The 9,705-nt window shown below is 47.8% G+C and overlaps 1 non-coding gene across 1 annotated transcript; it reads left to right on the forward strand.

Moving 5' to 3' along the window:
* Positions 1–3,304: 3,304 nt before the first annotated feature.
* On the forward strand, positions 3,305–3,376 carry trnad-guc (transfer RNA aspartic acid (anticodon GUC)). The gene has a single exon. It is a non-coding gene; the product is annotated as a tRNA-Asp (tRNA).
* Positions 3,377–9,705: the final 6,329 nt, after the last annotated feature.

Raw genomic sequence — 9,705 nt, forward strand, 5'->3', positions numbered from 1 at the left:
AGAATTTTATTTAAATCATAATCTGACATGCATGCAAACTAATACAGATTATATTTTTTTTTACATTTTTTACTGATTTAATTATAAGTAGAACTTTAATTCTGAAAAACTTAAAACATTTTGTTGTGGTAAACAAAAACTGCAATATTTTGTTGTGGCAAACATATTGTAGTGGTAATGAATATTTTAAAATTCATGCAAATGAATAGACATAGGCTAGATGAAGAAATACTCCTCAATCAACATGCTTGCTAAAACAAACTATAACCTAATTGTAACAAGTTCAAGACAAGGAAGGAGGAGGACGGCGTCGGCTTGACTACTACTGGATCTTTTTATTAGAATACTTGCGTCACACACGACGTTGCGCCACTCACGCTCACAACAAAAACTATCAACATATACTCCACAGTCAGGTAAAGATTCTTTCTGTTTCTCTCTCGAGTATTCCAGTCTCTCAGGCAGCCAGTAGTAGTCCGGTCTCTCTCTCATCTGGCTCTGCTTCTCCGCAGGCTTTATGCTCCCCAACGCCACTTACTGGAATGAGACACAGGTGTTTGTCATTTGCACTTGCCCCATTTACTCACTGCTGGTCTCCCAGCTCTCTCTCCCGCTGTAGACCTCGCTGAACCATGCCCCCCTTGCCACACTAGTATATACAATACTGGTCAAAAGTTTGGATACATTACAATGTTAAGTGATCATCATTCAAGCCTGCATTTTATTTTTTTTAAATACAAATAGTAATACAAATACTTTTTATTATTCAAAGAAAAAATGATCACACATTATAAAAAATATTAAGCAGAAAAATGTGTCACTTAGGCCTGGCGTAATGGGTATGGAAAATTCACATTTGCATCACAGAAATACATTATATTTTAATTGATTAAAACAGAAAACAATCATGTTTTACAATATTACAGTTTTGTTCTGTATTTTTGATCAAATAAAAGCAGGCATGATGAATAAGAGACTTCATTCAAAATAATTTAGAACAGTAATGTGTCCAAACTTCTGACCAGTAGCCTACTGTACTTGTGTTTGATGACAGAAAACTGGCTATCAGAAAGTAGAAGAAAGAGCATCTGTTATGACCTGGGCCGCGTTTCCCAAAACCTTCTTATCGCTCACGGTCGACTGCCGGCCACAAAAACATAAATACAAACTTAACACATGGCTGGGCCCGGTCCGCTCTCCTCCGTAGTCCTGTCGCTCGTCCTCTTATGCTCCCGATCTCCTCCGTGAGACATGCGGACCGGTGTGCACACAGCTGATTCCCACTATCACTCATGCCACCGGCCCCACCTTGTTGCCTCACGGCTCTCGTCCCGCCTTCCGCGTTACAAGTATATTTAAAGAGAAAGATTGTGGTAGGAAGTTGCAATACAGCGAATATTTTTGCTAAATCAAATACGGTGCCATCCGCGGAGCAATTTAGTGTATGTGCATTTAATCAGTAAAAACCTGCTACAATTTATGCTGCAGGTATAATTATAAAAAATAAAAGTTTACCTGCCACGGCAGCAAATTCAGCAGCTTTTAGATCTTGTTGGTCTAACTCAAGACAAACTCAACGGAGCCGCCTCTAAATTCAGGTGTGTTTCCTACTATAGCTGTTGATTATATATTCCGCGTTCTGCGCTTTTATTGAGTAAATAAAGACACTATAGCAACATATATTATGATAATATAAACCAGGGGTTCCCAAACACAGGTATAATGAAAGGTTTCTCATGGCACACTATTAAATGAGCAAATAGGGAAAAAGCACACATTCATAACTTTATATTTTTCTTGTCATGAATGAATAAATTTAATTGCATTATCAAAATACCTGATTTTAGGACTGCACAATTATGGCATACTTGTTTATATTATTCCTCTTGATATTGTAAACGCGCCACTTGCGCATCCAGTGTGCAAGCACAATTAACGTGTGAACTCTACAAGTTAGGGTTGGGCGATGTCTACCAAATTGGCATCGGATGATGCCTACAGTGAAACATCGCGATGAACCATGACATTGGGGGGCGAGGTGGGGGTTGGGGTATATCAGTTTCCAAGATGGCTGTAACAAAGTTCGAAGTAAATGGGAAGAAGGAGGCGGGAACCAGCAAACGTTAAACCAAACTTTAATAAAATAAACAATCAACGAAAACGGGCAGTCGGCAGCTCCTCCCCCGTTTCCTGCTCCTCCCCTTCACGGCGGACGGCAGCAGGCTCCAGCCAACTTGACGACTCCTCCGCTCCCTCCCGGACGGCCGCCACCCCACCTCGGCCCAGGAGCACGGCAGCGAGCTCTCTGCCCACCCGATGCATACTTGCTCCAGCACCACCGACCTCTTAAGCACCGCGATCACCCTCAGCAGTGAGGGCTCTCCGACAGCATGTCCCTCCACTTTCTACGTTGGTCCCGATAAGCATGAATTGACGAGCTCAACACATGCGCAGAATGTCATACTGTGGACTCGGCTGTCAGCATTTGTCTTAGGAATGTGCTGTACGCGTACGCGGACAGGATGTGCGGACGACCGCAGACCCTCCTGATGGGCCCAACATCATGATGGCTGTCAGCCATCTATCAGCCCAACCCTAATACAAGTCTAATTGTTAGTTGCTGGAATACACTTTTTTAATGCACCGCAACAGCAAGCGGCTTTGCGTGATCCTCCTTATGACCCAAAGTTTGAGAACCTTTGAAATAAATGACCATACTGCCAGTCAGTTAGAGACATTTGGGCATGAGATTGCGGGTTCACACACTCATTTCACAATTAAATAAAATCCATGGTTGGTTTTAGTTTGTAATTTGGCGTCCTAATAAATGCATCCTCAACTATTTCTAAAGTGCTTATTTTATAAAGAACATTACGTATTTGTATTTCCATGGAAAGTAGTTTACAGCCTTGAAAAGTCCCGGAATTTTGAAAAGCTGTAGGTTACAGCTATCATTTGCTGGTTTCTATTCTTTTTGGCTTCTCTGATTACATTCAAAAGTATTTAACATACTCTATGAATGTCAGGTTGTTTTTTTACACCTGCCTTTCAGAGCCACGTGATAGATGTAAATAAATAACTATTCAGGAGCTTTGTTTTCATTTAGGCTAATGTGCTAGCTTTGCTAATGAACACTAGCATTATAATACCCTTAAGTTGATTATGTAATTGTAAAGTCTCAGTTTTTATTACATGAAAATGTTGAATTGACTGTGCATTGTTTATTAGTGACATGGTGACTTTGTCATGATTGTCATTTGTCAAAACCATTTTTGTCCCTAGGAACCAAGTGCTGCTAAGCCACTCCTCGTTAGTATAGTGGTAAGTATCCCCGCCTGTCACGCGGGAGACCGGGGTTCGATTCCCCGACGGGGAGATGCAAAGCTTTTTTGCACTGTCCCCTTGAAATGATACATTTTAACAAAATAATGTATAGTACTAGGAGACAACATTTAAGTTCTACACAGTTTACGTTTACACAGTTTTACGTTTTCTCCTTTAAACAGTTACCTCCTGACCAATGCCTGAAGCACACATCAAGTTCCTCATTAGTATAGTGGTAAGTATCCCTGCCTGTCACGCGGTAGACCGGGGTTTGATTCCCCGAAGGGGAGGCCAACATTTTTTTCTCACACAAACAAATATATTACTCTTTTCAATGGTCACATTAGTGTTAAATTAGTATTACAAAATATAATAATGTTTGACCTGAAATAAGAAATACATCTTAGTAATGGACTTTTTGCACATAGCCTTCTGACATACTTCTGACTTGAAATCGTACGGCTCACTGGGTTCCTGTTGTATGTGTCATGAATTTGGGGGAAAGAACCCAATTGCTGGCAGGCGGGATTAACACAAATACTTTATTTACAAACAAAACACCCTCGATGGGGAGAACTAAACTAAGAATACAAACAAAAGACTTCCCACGTGGGGGCAAAATGAAAAGACAGGATCAAAAAATGAACTAACTGTAAACAATGACACAACGTCTTATAAAACACGGAAGGGCAACAAAGGCAGGGCAAGGTAATACACAAACTTACAATCACAGGCAAGGCAAGGCAAAGAAGCAGGAACACGAGCAAACACGGAGACTTATACGAACAGGTAAGCACATAAGTACAACGAACGAGCACAGGTCAATGAACACGAGGGCATTTTATAGGGAGACAAACAAAGGATAATTAACAAGGGACAGGTGTCGGGGTTGAAACACTTAAGGCAAGCTAATGAGGGGGCGGGGCCAATGACGAGACAGGTCATGGCAGGTCAAAACAAACAATGTCATGTCTCTCTCTACGCTAAACACAAGGGTTCTGTCACAATCCTGCCACTAGACCGGAAAATCATGAAAAAAGAGGCAGGACCATGACAGTATGTATTTACTAGGGGCTGTTGCTCCCTGTGAAACCTAAACGGTTAAAAATGAGATTTTTACATACATACTGTAACAAGCTTCGTGGGAACAGGAAGGAAGAGGCTGGAATCGTGGTAGAGCTGACGACTTCCAAAGTTTATTTACAGTTACTTTAACACAAGCGCTGTACGCGCACACATCAAAACTCTCACTGTCCGTAGACAACAAGTCTTTCCTGGTTCCGAGCCTCTCATCTGAAGTCTGTAGCTCGCTCGTCCAGAGTTCCGCAATCGCCAGCCGTCAGCTCCGGTCTCCCTCCTCGAGACTTCCGCCTCGCTGGCTTTTAAGCCTCCCCACGCCAGTTACTGGAACAAGGCACAGGTGTTCATTATTTGCGCGGGCGCCACTCACCCACCGTTCGTCAGGCTGCAATTGCTGCGGTCTTATCAATTTGGGGATGCACCTGCCCATGACCCAAGTGGAAGCCCAGATACTTGACCTCCTCCCGCCTAATCGCACACTTCTTCAGATTAGCCGTGAGCCCCGCCTCCCTCAGCGACCTCAGGACCGCTCTCAAATGCTCCATATGCCGCTGCCAATCATTACTGTGAATGATGATATCGTCTAGGTAGGCAGCGGCATACGTCGCATGGGGTCGGAGGACACGGTACATGAGGCGCTGGAGGTGGCCGGAGCTCCAAACAATCCGAACGGAAGCGTTACGAATTGGTGTAATCCAAACGGCGTGGTGAAGGCTGTCTTTTCTTTGGATACCGGTGTTAGGGGGATCTGCCAGTACCCTTTCGTTAAGTCCAGTGTCGAATAAAAATGAGCAGAGCCCAGCCGGTCCAACAATTCGTCGACCCAGGGCATGGGGTAAGCGTCGAATTTCGACACGGAATTAACTTTGCGGTAGTCCACGCAGAACCTGACCGAGCCGTCGGTTTTGGGCACCAAAACTATCGGGCTCGCCCAGTCCCTGTTGGACTCTTCTATTACCCCCAAATCTAACATGACCTCTAATTCTGCCTGAACCACCTTTTATTTGTGTTCAGGTAAACGGTAGGCTCTACCACGCACCACTACCCCAAGTTCAGTTGCGACATGGTGCTGTATGAGATTCGTTCGGCCAGGAAGGGGAGAGAACACGTCGGCAAACTCCGCTTGCATGTGGGTCAGGTCAGTGAGCTGCGAGGGTGAGAGGTGATCTCCCCCCGGGGCCAGGGCGAGGGATTGATGTTTAACATTCGCCTCTGGCCCGAGATCCTCCTCCGCGGATACCACCGTCGCCAGCATCACTGCCTCCTCCTCCCTCCACCTTTTTAGGAGGTTGAGGTGGTATATCTGGCGTGCCCCCCCCCCCATCTGACCTCATAGTCGAGATCGCTGACTTGCCGTGTGACCTCGAAGGGTCCTTGCCACTTTGCAAGTAATTTGGAGCTAGATGTCGAGAGTAATACAAGCACTTTCTCCCCCGGCGTGAACTTTCTTAGGTTAGTACCCCGGTTATACAGACGGCTTTGTTTGCCCTGGGCCTGTAGCAAATTCTCCAAAGACAGCCGCCCCAGTGTTTGGAGTTTTGCTCTCAGGTCCAGGACATATTGAATTTCATTTTTACTTGAAGAAGGTCCGTCCTCTCACGTCTCCTTTAGAACGTCAAGAACCCCACGGGGTTGATGCCCATACAGGAGCTCAAAGGGGGAAAACCCCGTAGAGGCTTGGGGGACCTCTCGTATAAGAGGGGCTCTAACCACTTATCCCAATTCTTGGCGTCCTCGTGAACGAACTTACGAATCATGGTTTTCAATGTGCGATTAAACCGTTCCACCAGTCCGTCCGTCTGTAGGTGAAAGACGCTGATGCGAATCGATTTAATGCCCAGTAATTCATAAAGTTCGCGTAGCGTACGTGACATGAACGCCGTGCCTTGATCGGTGAGGATCTCGCGGGGGATCCCCACCCGGGAGATGATACGAAACAGGGCATCCGCAACACTCTTCGCGGAAATGCTGCGGAGCGGCACTGCTTCCGGATACCGCGTTGCATAGTCCACTAGGACCAATGCAAAGCGGTAGCCTCGTGCAGATCGCTCTAATGACCCGATGAGGTCCATGCCAATTCTCTCGAAGGGGACCTCCATTAATGGGAGAGGGCGCAAAGGCGCTTTAGGGGTGGCCGGTGGGTTCACCTACTGACATTCCCACCTGCGCACGTTGTCGTGAATGCCCGGCAAAAAGAATCGGGCCATGAGGCGACTCAGTGTATTGCCCTGCCCTAAGTGACCTGCCATGGGATTAGTATGAGCCGCCTGGAAGAGCGCTTCCCGACGGCTTTTAGGAATTAACAACTGGGTTATATCCTCCTTTGTCTGAGTGTCTTGGGTCACTCGATATAACCGATTCTTCCTTATAGCAAAATACGGGTAGGAGAGGGCCCGTGTGTGCTGAACCAGTTGTCCGTCGATGGATGCGACCTGCTCAAACGCCGGTTTCAGCGTCGCATCCTGGGCCTGCTCCAGGGGGAAGTCATCGCGATCGGAGAGTACCATCCTCTCAATCTCGCGTGCCTCCCCGGAGTCAGGCTTCCGACGGACCCGGTTCCACCCTGCCCGTGTGCACACACTCCCCCCTACTGTGCTTCTTTTCCCAAGAGACATCCGCACACAACAACCCCAGTAATTTAGAAAAAGCCGGCCAATTCGTTCCCAAAATTAGCGGATGCCTGAGGTGAGGATTAACCGCCACCTCTATGCTATGCTTTTTCCCCCTAAATTTGATAGGCATGTTCACCACTGGGTATTTCACCACATCCCCGTGAACACACTACACCTTAACCTCGCGGCTTTTACCCAACGCCCCGAGACGAACCAGGCTTTGGGGGATGGAGGTCTGGTTGCAACCTGAATCCACCAAAGCCTGGTATGTACCCCCCAACACTCACGGGTATTTGGTACTGGCCAGCCGGACCAGGGGCAGCTCGTGGCTCGTCGGGGACCTCCATCATCGGGCACCGGTCCACGAAATTGTCCGGGTCCCCGCAGCGCCAACAAGCCGGCCCAGGCCTTCCCGCCGCCCTGGCGAGGGGAGGGCGAGGCAGGCGGGATGTAGGGCGGGGTGTAGGGGTTGCTGGGCGTCTCCAGCCCGGCGGATCTCTCGGCCATGGTTCCCCCTCCGTCGGCCGGTCCGGTCCCGTAGGCCCCTCGTCCCTGGGGAGGTCCTCTCGTCGGGACAGGTGGGCGGGTCCGTGGTGCTGGTATCGGTCGGGTCGCTGGGGTTGGGAGTGAGACCGCTGGTAAGACTTCCCGGATTCCAGGGCACGCAACTAGGTGGTCTTCCGCCAGTTGGATGGCCGAGTCCAGCGACGTCGGGCGGTGGCACTGGACCCAGGCAGCTGTTCTCCGGGGCAGACATGACGTGAACTGCTCCAGTACCACCTTGTCAATGACACTCCCGACGTCGCCTCCCCCGGCCATCAGCCATTTGCGGCAGGAGTCCCGGAGCTGCTGAGCTAGCAAGTAGGGTCGGCCGGTTTCTGCCAACCTCAGCGATCGGAATCGCTGGCGCTACTCCTCAAGGCTCCGGCCGACCCGCTGCAAGATGGCCTTCTTCAGCTCAGCGTACACCAGGAGATTCTCCGGGGGCAGTTGCTGCGCCGCCACCTGGGCCTCTCCAGAAAGAAGTGGTATGAGGCGTAGGGCCCACTGATCCTCCGGCCAACTCCTCGCGACCGCAACCCGCTCAAAGAGCTCGAGGAAGGCCTCGGGATCGTCCTGTGGGCCCATTTTCTGGAGGACCAGGTCGGCGCGAGCCCCCGTCTGAACCTCCCGGTGCACCCAGCTCCGGAACGACTCGCGGTCCTCTTGCTGAGCCAGGAGGACTGCCTGGAAGCGTACATCCTGGTCCTCCCTCAGCTGCAGCAGCGCTCGATGTTGTTCCTGATGAAGGACCGCGAGCGATAAAATCACTTCCGCAAATGGCGAACTGGACGGGTTCGGCCCCCCGGTCGCGGCGCTCCTACTTCCTTCCATCCCGGGTTTCGGCACCAGTGTAACAAGCTTCGTGGGAACAGGAAGGAAGAGGCTGGAATCGGGGTAGAGCTGATGACTTCAAAGTTTATTTACAGTTACTTTGACACAAGCGCTGTACGCGCACACATGAAAACTCTCACTTTCCGTAGACAACAAATCTTTCCTGGCTCCGAGCCTCTCGTCTGAAGTCTGTAGCTCGCTCGTCAAGAGTTCCGCATTCGCCAACCGTCAGCTCCGGTCTCCCTCCTCGAGACTTCCGCCTCGCTGGCTGTTAAGCCTCCCCACGCCAGTTACTGGAACAAGGCACGGGTGTTCATTATTTGCGCGGGCGCCACTCACCCACCGTTCGTCTCCTCACTCTCTCTCCAGCTGCAGACTTCGCTGAACCACGCCCCCCTTGCCACACATACATTATCAGATTACAAACTTAATGGTTCATTACGTAAGGTCTTTATACACCTCTGAAGAAATTGTTTTGTATATATTGCATTATACAATGCTATTGTATTTCTGTCAATAGATCCTCCTAAAAATGCCGTATTGTTCCTTTAATATGCAGTAATGTTTAACACACACAAATGCACAAACACACCCCCTAGATGTTTAAACTTCCACATTAATAATTCAGGCACCAAAACAGTAGGACCATTGTTAAGGAGTAGCGAGATTTCAAACTTTTCACGTTAATATAATAAAGGACCCTGTTATGGTCACACAAATGAAAAAGTTCAGCATGTTTTAATAATTATTGATCTAGAGAGTCCAGAGAATTGTACTGTGGTGGAAATTTAGAAATTGCTTTAAAAACATTGGACTAGTTCGCAAAAGTAGGTTTTTAACATTATCACCGATTACTCACGAACCGTTCGATCGACATCAATGGTTCAAGAGGCAAAGTTGTTCGGAATTAGGAGAGCAATTATATGATATCAATAGTTTGTGTAAATGTCAAATGTCACGTGATACACAATTGTTTAGGCAACCTAAAGACACGTCAATTTAGCCATTTTTACTGTTATAGCGCCATCTAGTGTCGGACGAAAAACCTAGGACTAGTTCGCAAAAAGTTCGCATATAATGCTAATTAGCAGAAAAATTTGCATTTTTGGGTGTGCGACGAACGGTTTAGGAGTTATGAGTACAAACGTGTTTGGCATCGCTATAGTGCCACCTATGGGCCAATTGGGGTCATAATTTGATACCCTCTCCCCAAATTGAGGGCTACTATCTGACCAAGTCTCAAGTCTCTACGACTTACGGTTTGGGCTGCATGATCAGTTTTACGGCAGAAAAATAATAAGAAGAAGAAGATGAA

The sequence above is a fragment of the Triplophysa rosa genome, linkage group LG19 (assembly GCF_024868665.1).
Source record: "Triplophysa rosa linkage group LG19, Trosa_1v2, whole genome shotgun sequence".
Lineage (NCBI taxonomy): Eukaryota > Metazoa > Chordata > Actinopteri > Cypriniformes > Nemacheilidae > Triplophysa > Triplophysa rosa.